This window comes from Astyanax mexicanus, chromosome 16 (assembly GCF_023375975.1).
Source record: "Astyanax mexicanus isolate ESR-SI-001 chromosome 16, AstMex3_surface, whole genome shotgun sequence".
Taxonomy (NCBI): Eukaryota; Metazoa; Chordata; class Actinopteri; order Characiformes; family Acestrorhamphidae; genus Astyanax; species Astyanax mexicanus.
The window spans coordinates 20,063,778-20,077,346 of record NC_064423.1 but is presented as its reverse complement, the minus strand read 5'-3'; the positions used below and the strand labels follow the sequence as shown (position 1 = coordinate 20,077,346).

At 38.9% G+C, this 13,569-nt stretch overlaps 1 protein-coding gene across 46 annotated transcripts in view; it reads right to left on the bottom strand.

Annotated features, from left to right (window-relative positions):
- The window catches only part of adgrl2a (adhesion G protein-coupled receptor L2a), a 134,420-nt gene that overhangs the window by 36,091 nt on the left and 84,760 nt on the right, over positions 1-13,569 (bottom strand). The gene's annotated exons all lie outside the window — the stretch shown is intronic.

The window sequence follows — 13,569 nt, the reverse complement described above, 5'->3', positions numbered from 1 at the left end:
CTATCACTAAATAAAATAAAAAAAATAAAATAAAGAATTCAGGATCACAGACTGCTCCCCAGCTTAAAGATACAAGCTGTAGAGGGCTTGTAACTGTAGGTTCAAACTGAATAAATGAAAACCTTCAGTCTTCAGTACTTTGCCTTTGAGCAAACTTTCAGTTCAGTTTTTGGTGCATCTCCAATCCTCACTGCCAGACATGCTTTCAAGCTTTAATTCAAGTGGTTTCACAAAAATGCTGCATTATCATTAAGAAATTACAGTCATTTTTATAATCCATTATACACAGTACTTCTATTTTCACAGGGTCAGACTTAATTGGGCCCACACTAGCATAATTACAAATAAAAGCATTATTTTAACACTTTGATGCAACTCATGGACACCACTGAATGCTGAGTCTCCTCCCATGAGATGCTAAGCAAGACCTTTACTGCAGCCTTTACTGCTTGTTTGTTGGTCTTTGTGATCTTAGTTTTGTCTTCAGTAGGTATAAGGCATGCTTAATTGGGTTCAGGTCAGGTGACAGACTCAGCTGTTTAAGATCATTTCATTTATTTGCTGTAGGATCCTCTTGGGTTGCTTTTGCTGGATGTTTTCGATCTGTACACACTGGTGGTGACCCAGATTAATTCTGCATTGGCAGTCATACTCAACTGTGTCATAACACCGCCTTCACCATGTTTGACAAATGATGCTTCGGATCATGAATCCTTCCCTCCCGTACTATATCCATATCTTCTGTTCTCATCATGCTGGTGCAAGTCAATTCTCAGAATCTCTCTAAAGAATCTTGTTCCAGTGCTGGACCGGGCTTTTGTTTTTGTAGATGTTTTCCAGCTAAATCTTGTCTGTTCTTGAACGTTATCAATGAGTTATCTTGCAGAAAACACTCAGTACCTACATTCATGCGTACTGTCTACTGATTTTAGATGCTGACAACGATACACCAACCTCCTTCCTTATCTACAGTGTTTTACATGATAAAATTGTAACTGTAAACATCAACTTTATTTGTCTTTTATGGTTGTTTTTTTTTGGGCGGGCTTTCAGTGTTGCTGAGATGAAAAGGTAACAAATTGTTGATTGGCCTCTCTGATGAGGGCCTTCTTCGTTTGCAAGGTCTTTGGACATAAAGATGGAGGAACTATATCAAAACAGCTGCAATTTATAAACTATGAATGCATTATTTTTGTAAACTAGTGGGTTTTAACCTGTGAGTAATTTGGCTACTAGCCAAAATTAGGAATTTATTTTTGGTTTTATCTGTTTTACAATGTAAAATACCTTTCAATATATATGGTAGGGCTGTGTATTGGCAAGAACCACACAATTCAATATGTATCGAAAAATAGATATTGTGATTACAATTAGCAAGCTTGACATTTAGCAATGCCATAGTTAATATTAGTGATTAGCATTAATTCTGAGTGAACGTTTTCTGTCTTATTCTAAGAGTTGTACCAATCACAGATAAATGAATAAAAAGAGAGTCTTTCGCAACAAAACACCTTTAGGCAATTTAAGCCTATTAATTAATTTGATGGGCTACACTGATTGTTGTGCTGCATTTGTTTAGATATAAAACAGTCGATTAAATTTCATGTGGGCTGTGGAACGTTTAGTAGTGGGATAAGTGGGCTGCGAGTTGCAAAAGGTTGCAAACCTTCTTGAAGTACAGCTGAAACTACATTTCCACTAATGGAGGTCCACTTAAATTCTGAAAATTCTGTCTAAACAGAGGCTAAAACATAATGAAAGCAACATCAAGCAGTGATTTGTAAAATATTACTTACGATTATTATTATTATTATTATTATATTTATTTATTTATTATTACATGTAGAATATAAGATAGATCAATAGATAGATATATAGATAGATAGTGCTAGTGGCAAAACCAGCAAAAACAGGTGGCAATATTAACCTCACTCAAGCACAAAGCAGTATGGATGGCTCTGTCCCAGTTGTATGCCAGCTTCTTTGCACAGAACTGGGCAGAGGAAAAGATGTGATGGCACATCACTTGTCTCAGATCTCAGAGGAAGCCAGACTGTGTATGCCAGACTGACTGGTGCCTTACAATAGGGGTGAGGACTTGAGAAAGCTGGTGGAAACTGGTGGAATGAAGACTCCAACTAAAGTATATATATATATATATATATATATATATATATATTTATATAATGAGGACAAAAACTATTTAATACAATAGTAAAATAAATATAAACAAATCAAAACCAAAATATCCCACATCCTGAAAACAAAGCCTAACCAAACAGCCTAAATTACACAAATAGCACTGAATAAAAACGTTAAGCTGTAGAATCGCAGCATGCCGGCGAGCGGAGGAACACATCTGAACTGTGTCTGCTGCTTTCAACTGGAAAACAAGACTCTGATGGAAACAGCTTGGTCTGGCAGCCTGCTGATAATAGCCCCATGGAGTGTGTGCGAGATTCCAGCGCAGTGTGCGTGCGAGAGAGCTTTCTCTTTGAGGTTGGTCATGACCTACTGTGAATTAGTCTCAACTGACCGGTGGAGAGCTCCGCTGCTGCCCAGCGTGGATCTGGGCCGGGACCCGCGGAAAGCGGCTCCGGAGACTCCACCATCAAACGCTGATGTTTCACCTGATCGGATGTTTAGACACTCTGTCTGCCATGCTCAACTGTTCTCTCCTGATAATCCATTTCTTTTCCTCGCGCTCGACATGTGTAGATTCTCTGCTTGTCATGCTGGGTGAAATAGCGCAGGGCTCTTGGTTGGAGCAGCAATTGAAAAACCTCTGCCATACATCACGCTGCACAATAAGCTATGAGTGCATGTAATGCATGTTGAAAGGCACTGGCTGAAACACAGTGGAAGTGGAGCGGTGGAGCAGTGGGTAAAGGTGGCCAAGTAAAACAGAAAATGTAAATATCTACAGTACTGGTGTGAATAACAGAGCGACACTGTTCCACTTATATACCATTATAAACGTATCTTAAACGACTATGACTATAATTCCCTTCACGTAAAAGATATTACATATTACAGTCATTAACAGCGAGTCTGTTTCAGTTCACTTCTGAATCAGACTGTAAACTGAGTCTGCAGCTATCTGACCATTTAAGTATTATGTTAGATTAGAATAAGAATGATACAGAAATCAGTACATTAATAAATCTAACAAAAAGAAGTGGATTTTAGCTTATTGATTACATTTTTCAAAACCGGTGTTCTTAGGTTGCTTCATCTGAGTATGAGTGAAAACATCATGCTAGACCACGGTACTAGAAATAAGCGAGCAGCATTTGACACAGCACCCTTGAGATGATTATAAAACACTGCATTGTAGTGAGCAAAAATCCAATTATTTAAATAATATGACCTTAATGGTCATATATTACTGTGTGAAATTCTGTTTTTGAGCACTTTGTTTTGTTCTTTTTTTTATTATTTACTAAATACTTTCAAAATTAAGAGCAATTATATTCAACAAACCTGAACTTAATATTTTTCCCCTTGTTAAATTCTATTTGATTACCCAAAGTTACCCAAACTCAGATTGTGTTTTGCAGTAATCAAATTATAAACTCACTCACAGTTTCAGCAAAAACCCTGAAAGAAATGAAGTAAAATCAAATCAAATAAACGTTTGTGTGCCCTGGTGCTAAAATTAAGCTCTTTTCAAGAACAGGATCAACAAATGTCTCTTTCAGGTGCATTCGGAAAGCCCGAGGCAATTGAACAAAATTACAACCTACTTTGTACCACAATATAATAGACATGAAAACTGCAATTTTGTGAGGCGCGCTTTGCAGGGCAAATCATAAGTGTGTTGACCTTCAAGGTGTAGCGCCGCCTGACTCCGGGGAGAGTCCAGCCCCTGGGATTCTGATTCAGACCCAGTTGTGCCATGCGCTCGCTGTTCAGTGCTGCTGTGTTCAAGAACGCAACCGGCACCATTATTTCTCGGGAGAAAAAGTAAGTACTGTTGCCAAGTAACTTGCTTGCCAATGGAATGGCTGCAGAGCCTCGTGGTACAGTCAAGTGCTTAGCATTCTCCTTCAACAATGTTGTGGGAAGTAGCTGGTAGACTTAAATTCACTAGTAAAGATAGGAGTTTACACAGGAGGCCTACTCCTCTCATAGAAAGCACTAAATAAAAATATAAATAATAAAATAATCAATGTATGGTACACTTCTTTCCTTAGTAGTCTTATTTTTAAGAGGGTTAGCATGCAACTCCACATCTTGTACAACTTGTCTCAAATAAAAGTTACAGTTCCCTGAAAATATTCAGTGCATCCCCAACTGAGGCATGTAACCTTGGTGTAGCTGTAACTAGTTATCTTTCTCTTCTTCTTCTTGGCTCATAATCCATCATTTCCCTTCATCCGTGGAGGCCACCCAGGCACTCGTTGAGTCTCGTCATCTCCAGAGACTCATCTACTACTAAGTTGCTACTGGCTGGTCTTCCTACGCATGTCATCAGGCTTCTGCAACTCATCAAGAATGAAGCAGCAGGACTCTCTCTCTCTTTCAAATCTTTAACTATCTAAAAGTTTAGATATGCAACTCTAGTAGCTTTAGACAACAGATATAAAACCATGACTCTGGCTTGCAAAGCCTTCTTACTGGATGGCAAGGGTCAAACCCTGATCTGTACCAAGAGCCATTTGTGCTCTGTGCTACAAGTACACCTTAGAGTTGAGCAGTTTCCCAGATTACTGTTGCCACTTTTGAAGCTCCCCAGTTGACTAACATAGTGATCCACCAGCCACAATTATTTCCTTTGGGGGCTTTCCCCACTAGAGCCTCCTCCTCTTGTGGCTTTACCAGTAAGCTGATTGGCTCTCCCTTGAAATTCAGGACTTTATGCTAAACAGACTATATACCCAGCCATAGAAAAGCTCCCAGTTATACTTCAACCAGCTGGTGGTTGCCTCAAAATTTTAAAAAGTTTATAATCGGTTTTAAAGCACTCAAATTATTAATATTGAAAGCACCCCAACGGGCTTTATCCCCATTCTGGATGCCAATTTTTATTTTTATTTTTTTTTCCAGACCTGGAACACTGGTCAAAAAAGTGTTAGACAGGAGCCCTGTATCAAAAGCACGTAATAAAGCGCTAATACCTATTAAAGCTTCTAAGTTCTGTCTTCTTCTTCTCCACAGGTTTTTGCATAGTTGCTAATCTCTGTGTTGCTAGCAATATAGTCTATGTATGGCTCAATTCTGGCAGTGTCAAAGCTCATACATTTTCTAAAATTTATAGTTCATAAATAATAGCTTAGAATGTTCTAAATAAAAGACTAAGCTTAAACATTTGCTTCAGGTAAATGCCATAAATGTGAATCTGATTACATCGACAGCAGCATTCAAAAGACCCACTCCAACCATCGCAAATGACATTCAATTCCTAGACATCCATTTAACTGCCTTTCTGGAAGATCTATCAAGTATTTTGCAAATGTTTAAAGGTGTAGGTCCAAAGACAAAGATCTGGAAGGCCTCTGAATGTGTCAACCAAAGAGACGGAAAGACAGTGGAGACGCATTGCTACAGTGTTAATAGAAATACCACCCCAAAAACCTGAGGCGAGCCTCAGGAAGGAATGTAGAGCACAAAGTGTTAGCCAAAGTAAGCAACACTTACTTAGAACTCTCCTTTAACTACGATTCAAAAGCCTACAGGAATGTAGAGCAAAGTGAACTTGAAACTGAAGCCCCCTCGAAACAGTCGGCTTCTCCAGATTTCCAACTGGCTTAAAGTTGCTTATGTGGAGTTAGTCGCAACAATCACAGCTATTATGAGTTCCGCGATGATGTCTGGATTCATTCCATTCCATTCCATTATGCCCTGGTGGAACTGAGAGGGACGTGTGGAACTGGAGGGGGCGTAAAGGAGGGAGGCAGTAGGCTGAATATTGCCTTGTCACGTCCGTGCTTCTTTGATTCGCAAGTCGAAAATGACTGTGTTTGAAAAACACCCCCTTCCCCACATCGCAGGCCTGATTTCACCGCAGTGGTAGTACTTACCCAGGTGCCACTGCCGCCTAGAAATCGAGGCTATTGTGGGGGAGGCATATCATAATCTTTCAAATGTCTACTTCGCATTTGTGAGTCATGGCTAATTTGCTATGCTGTATGAGCAATGTATGAATAAGAGCACTTTTATATTTCTGTCTCCCACCTGTTTAAAAAACATCTGCTAAGAATTTCCATCTGCAGACAATGCCTCTGTCTGGGAACCGGGCGATAGCCTCTGGAATTGCGAAATATTGCCTATTTTCTGTCACTGAGAAAAAAGCATGTATGACTTTGGTGGTTTTGTCCGCCCACATGTCTGCTTGCTGTGTGGTCGCTCCTCATCTGTACGAGCATCAGAAACCATCTTGCACGTTTTGCACTGGGAATCTGGAGCAACGGAGAGTCTGCCATATGCTGTTGTCAAGGGAATTCTGTGTTCTGCATTGTTAACAAGCGATTCCAGTTAAATTGCTTCAGATTGGTTTGAGGCGTTAATAAAATTATGTATGAAAAAAGTATGAATACATATTTAATACAATGATGTATTTGAAGCACAGTAGTTATGCAATAAAAGGCATTTGTGCACACTGGGATACATTATTATACTACAGCATTAACATTCCCAGTCTCCAGTGCTCAATGTAGGCTTGTGTGACTTCTTAGACAAATGATATACATGCTACAGCAGGTATACGAAGCTGATAATGGGGGTAATATTGTGTTCATATAGTACAGCAACAAACTGACCCAGGTCCCAGTTCAATTATTATTTATAGCTGCAATATAAGATCAATTTGAGGCTGGAATTTCATTGATTTCCTGCTTTGACACTGTCTTATATTAAAATATTAGCTGCATCCCAAAGCTGCAGCTGAGGTGGGTTGTATTTCTAGGTCACAGAAGGCTGCTGAAATGAGAAAAATGAGAAAAAAATTCATTGATATACAGTCGAGAAATGCAGCCACCGATTTTTGCTAAAAGCAACTGATGTATTGTTCACTGTTTTCAGTTACCCACAATTTAGAAACATATTTTGCAAATATAAAACATAGGAAACAAAGCTTGCAAAGCTCCACAGATTATTTTAAAATAAAGTTCTTATAATTATATTTCATTTCCATGACAAAATGAAAAAGCTCTGATATTGCAGGCCGCTGTCACAAGAGGTGGGACCTTTCTAGTGACATCACCACTAAGGATGTAAAAAATAAATTGATAAAATTTTGTTTTGCAATACTGTATACATTTTCGAAAACACAGTACGAATTTACATGTAAAAATTGGTGTCAGAAGTGGTTCACGGCATGTTGTGTTCAAATTCTAGGGAGTGTTTTATTCTGTTGTTAGATCCCACTGTTCTTACTGCATAAAAGGTACATTTTCTTTTACTCAAGACTTTATAAATACGAAAGTCTGTTTTTATATTAAGACAGGTTTAATAAAATATGATTTAATCAATCGCAACATATTTCCCTGCTTACAGTATTACAATATATTGCGAGCGCGGTATCATGATAGATTTTGTATCTAACCCTATTTACCACAAAGTCTTGTTTGATTGCTGTTCCATATGTGTTGCAAGTAGACTTCTGTATGTCTTCTTCATAGGATAGAATCACCCTACCTCAACTGTAGCCTAGGTTTTGGAACGCAGCTATATATATATATATATATATATATATATATATATATATATATATATATATATATATATATATATATATATATAAATAAAAAGGTATAGACATTTTGCTATCCCTCTTAAGTACAGGCTGGGTGTTGCAAACCACTTAAGGGATCCACTGGGTGTTGAATATTATTGTAAACACTATTCATACATCACTAACGTATTCTCCGGTATTAATTTACCCACTCTTACAGAACATAAACATTGTTCTTATGCTCGGCAGACCCGGAACGCAGAAATTAATATGTCTCCAGAACGGGGGAGCCCAAAGGGAACCTTCAATTAGCTGTCAAGAAGGAAGAGACGGGAAAAGAAATCTTGCGCGGGAAGAGTTATAACAGATATATTCATAAGCAGCCGCAGTGACAGACACTCGCGCAGCACCCTCCAAAACCCCCTAAAGTTACTTTAATAAGCCGAGAATCACCACGGGGTATAGGAGGCTTTGATTCATTGGGAACATAAAGGCAATAATCTACGACGTGAAAAAGGGGAGGCTGTTGTGTGTTGTCAGCACAGAAGGAGAGAGGGATTGGGCTTGAGTGCTGCAGTCTTTCGCGCTCTCCCTCTCTCTCTCCCTCTCTCGTCTCTCTCACTTTCCCTCCTTCTCTCTCTCTCCCTCTCTCAGTGTGAAAAATGAAAAGTGACAGCCAGTGTATATTCTACATTACGCTTAATGGTCGCACTTATGATGTGCAGAGCTCGCTTGTTCACATGAGTAATGCGCGGCCCGTTAGCTGCTCCTTGTTGTGTTGAGAAACTGCAGCCAAAGGCATGCCGGCTAGGCTAGGGTGGGGTGGAGGAGGGGGGGAGACGGTGGGAGGCTGGAAAAGGTGCACGGCAAGATCAATGCCGGGGGTAATTTGCGAAGGAGACGTTTGCATCTGTAGGAGTGACACAGGGTCCTTCAGCTGCCGCTGAGTAGATTATCAAGCTCCGCGCTGCCGCTAAGGACGTCTTCTCTGATTAGCGCCTCTTCTACACTACAATGAGGCAGCGTTTTACACACTGATCTTCATCAGGGCTGAAATATAGCTCCCATGTGGTAATCAGCCGCTAATGGAAAGTGCAACAGAAGTGGAAACAAAGGGAGTAAAACAGAACACAGCTCTAACAATATACCAGACTCTTTTTTCTTTTGAGGGAGGGCGTCAAAAAGAAAAAGCTCAACCTCTGTACAATTACTTAAAAATCACAGCGTGACATGCAAAACATGCACAATCCTTCCACAGCATAATGATGGCAGTGAATATATACAACAACTTCCTTGCAGTAAAGTAATGACTCTTTAGAACAAGTTAAAACTTAAATTTAAACAGCTCCTAGTGAGTCTTTCAGGGGAATTTCACTTTAAAGTCAAGAAACACATTTTGTCTGGAAAGCACTGTAGCAAATTATGGCATCCTGGTATCCCAGAGTGATGCTATATATGCTACAAGGCCTGCAGAGAGCTTAAAAACGGCAGGTTCACATTAATCTACTGTCAGTTCAGTGTCAGTTATGTCTGTTTAGTTAGCAGCTACCTCTTCACAAACTGTTGAAGCTTTTTTCTTTCCAGTTGAAAGATACATGCTGTACAGTGCTAGGATAGTAGCAATGTTAGCTTGGTAACATTAACATTCTGGCTTTAGTCTCTTTTCTAGCTTTTATGTTTTTTTTTAATGTAGCACTGCAATTTAGTGAGCACACTAACTAACTAACTTTCCAACTGCATGTCCTGTCACCATCAAATACTAGGGGTGTAACAAAGCATTGGGGGTGAGAGGGCTCATCGTGGTTGCTGCACAAATTTTTTTTTTTACTTTTGTTGGCCGGGAGAGACGACAAACCCTCTGTCCAGCTAAAAAGGAGTGACAGATTTCCAATAGTAGCAGAGTGAAAAGTAAGATGTTTAAAATTTTTAATGCAGTCAAATTAAAGTAAACAGTCACCAAAAACTGATTAAGTGAGAAATAAAACGGCACCATATTTTGTCTACATTTAGAACAGTAATGGGAGCACTTACACACATTGTTTAAACACTTTGAAGTCTCCTTATTTTTGTGTAAAATTTGTGAGAAAATTGGATTGTGAATCCAGAATCATAATTTTATTATTGCACCCCTAAAAAAAATCATTATGTGAATTATGTCTCCACGTATTTCACACTGATTGGTTTGTAGAAGAGCAAGTGTAAATCAGCTGCCAAAACTGACCAAACTGAAAAGTAAAAAAAAAAAACGGGCCCAAATAAGATGGGCGCGAAATAATCCTATTGTGGATAACCGAATAATTCATACTAAGATAGTATATATAAAATATATATAAATATATTAAGTATATGAATTGTTTTGCAGGAAAGAAGCACTGTTGGTTAAATAAGACAAATAAAAGACTAAATAATTGTTACAGAACAATGACTAAAATCAATTCAAATACATTTAGGTGCTTTCAATTAAAGCAATAGTGGGAAAAAAAAGCGCCAAAATCAATAAAACCTGTACAAAACTGTGCTAAATACTTGGCCTTCATATTTAAATGTTTAATGTTTGCTTGGATTAGGCCAAAACATATTTAATTTCAGTGTATTTATATTTTTAACACATCTGCACTGCGAGAAGTGTTGACTAAAAGTGCTCCACTTTCTGGGTGTCACTTTGGAAGGCTTCATTTACAGTGGGAGAATTTAATAAGACGCCTTGCATCAGGGTCCCTCAACACGTTAAGTGTTACCAATTAAGCTTCTGAGGGCCAACCGCAGGGGGGGAAAAAAAAGTATGGAAATCTGTATTCATTAGAGGCTGCACGTTAAAGACAGCAACGGTAGGAGGAGAAGGAACGGCAACGAGCTCAGGCTCCACAGCTTTGACCTGCACAACTGGGGCTTTTTCTAAACATGAGTAAAAGCACTGCAATATCATTGGGCTAAATTGCCAATTATCATGATTAGTGCCAGACTAATTTCAATAATGAGGGAGAAAAATGAGATTAAGCAACAAGCTGTGCATCGCGCATGTATGTGTGTGTGTGTGTGCTTTTGCTGCCCTGATTCCAGAGATTAGATGGCATCGTTACAAGGCCTTGCGTTGAAGACCTTCATCTAGATGACACCAATGATAGCAGTGATATTATTGTCACCAGATACTGAGCTGTAAGCAGAGCAGTAGGTGTTTAAATGAAGATGCTTTGAGCAATTATCTTATTAATAATCTAAAATTAATTCATTTTAGAATTTGGGTGCTAGAATTAGTGCTATGTTCAGGGTGGGATTTGAGGTCATTTATTAGCAGTTTAACAAATCCTGAATGTTCACAGATTAGAGCTGGTGCTACAAGAGGCATCTCAAGAGGGTACTCCAGAAAGCCTCTGCGAATGTAGTGCATGCACAAAAATACTGAATATTAATTATAATATTAAATATAAATTATAGCTTAAAAAACTTCATACATAACATTACATTAAGCTGATAGACCCTGCGTGCAAGCTCACGCCTGATATAGTACAATATAGTACTAGCACTCTCAAGACTACAGTATCATACTTTTCAATTTCACAGGCCCTACCATAGAACCCTGTGGAACTCCACAATTCTCAGAAGCTCCTCCATTAGGATTAATAATAAGATGTAGTTCACTATCCAGCTTTGCACTTCTGTTATTTCCCTATGTTATTACTCTTAGTAGGTCTACTGTACGGACCACAACATTTATTCAGTTGCCCACACAGTAGCTCCAGTAGATAGTATTTAAAAATCTTAGTTTGATCTTGGTGGTTCATGGGCTGCATCCAGAAAACCCAAAAGTTGCTCAGTTTTCCTAATAATCCTTGTCCTCTCGCTCTGCCACGCCCACAGAGCACACATTTTTTCATTAATAATTTGGTAATATATTATTTTTTTGAATTGTGCATGTGTAAACACAATACAACTTGTATTTATTATAATATTAAACACTTACACTTACTTGAGAACCACTGACTTGGATCATAAGGACAGGAATCATTAGCATTAGCATAACCACTGGATTTGCGTATTCTGTATTTTAAGAGGGAGAAGCCAGAACTGAGCCTGTAAGCAGCTCAGCGGCTCAATATCTCAATATAACATCGAGGCAATTATTATTATTATTATGATTACATTATTATCCTATCATGATTTAGTAATATGCTCTGTTGTGGTGATATCAGCCAGCGCGTCCGGGTCAGCCTCAGCAGCATTAATCAGGTCAACTGGACAGAATGAGGCGGAGTGTAAAATCCACAAAAAAAGCCTGACAGTGCCGACAGCAGGCCAGCTGACTGAGCGGCGTATTTTCGCTGTCTGCGCTCTCTGCGTGTCTCACATCCCAAACAGAATAGCCAAGTGAGCTCAGTCTTCGTTTGAATGGGTTTTGCACAGGCGCCGCTCGCTTGCTCGCCCGTGCGGGTAAGTCAGCAAATTTTCCCACACCTTCAGGCTATATCTAGCTCACGCTGAGAGAGGAGGAAAAAAACCTGTTCCCAGACATCAGAGAGATTCCGTCCAAACGTTTGGAGTCCATTGGCGATGCTCCGTCAGTACTCTGAAGCTGGATGAAGCGGTACGTTTCGCAACGTTTCGAAGATGAGCCTCGGAAAGAAACGCTCCATCCAGTCCAGAGAACCAACCGAGCAACTAAGCAAGCAGTGGATATAGGGTCATAAAGTGAAGCTCTGCAGAAACGCTGGATTTCACCCAAGCAAGCACAGCTTGACTCCAAACATATCAATAAGCAATGTATACTGAATGAAAGCTCAGCGTTTGATAAAACATTCAGCGCTCGTCTCAGCTCCACCTGCCTGGTAGTTAAATGGTGCAGCAGTTCTACTCTTTAACAACCCAACACAACAACATATGACAAGCTATTGCCACTGGTCTCACAGCAAACGATGCATAATGCAGCATGCTGTTTCCTTAACAGTTGAGTCATTCATACATTTATGAATGACAAGCGTAGTGGAACAGCAGATTCAGGAAGAATTTGTTCCACCTGTGAGATACAGTATATTCTATTCTGTGGGTGGAACCTACAGCATGCAGTATAATACTAAGCAGAAGCAGCAGAAAGCAGGCCTCTTAGCATTTTCACAGTTAGCTGATTGCCAAGACTGAGCTAACTGCAGAGGAGGTAATAAATAAAAACGTACTGTACAAGAAGGGCCATAAAAATCATCGCACATTAGATACAAGCGCATTAAACTTTATTTATTATGTTTAATCCATTATAAAATGGATGATCTTGATCTCACAGTTCATAAGCACTGATTGTACTGTGAAGAGGAGATGAATAAAAACAAATTGGACTGTAGCGACTAGTGCCTAGTGCTCATTACAGCTGTTTGTCAAGTCCTTACCAAAATAACGTGTTGATTATTGTTGTCTTTTATGATTTATTTATTCATTTCACCTGCTAATCCTGACTCCCCTGGAAAGGCCAAATCACATACAGTGCTAACAAAATAGAAGTGATTGTTCTTCTCCATGAAGACGTATATACATGCGATCTGTCCTTACATCTAGATTTTAATGACGAAATGAGGACCTTATTTGACAATCTAATTTTCATGAGAACAAAATAAAAATGAATAATTGAAAACCAGATCTACGGCAAAATTAATTACACTGTCAATTAATAAAAAAAAATCCGAAATTGTCGATGACTGATGATTGAGAAATTATTAGTAATATATTTTATTTTTTACCTGTGATCGGAATATATAACCCTAACTAGGGGTGGGAATCGTTTACTATCTCACGATTCGATTCGATTCCGATTTTGGGGGCCACGATTCGATTCAAAATCGATTTTTGATTCAAAACGATTTGAATTATAAAAATTTCTGCTTCTGGCTTATGAATCTTATTGAAAAAAA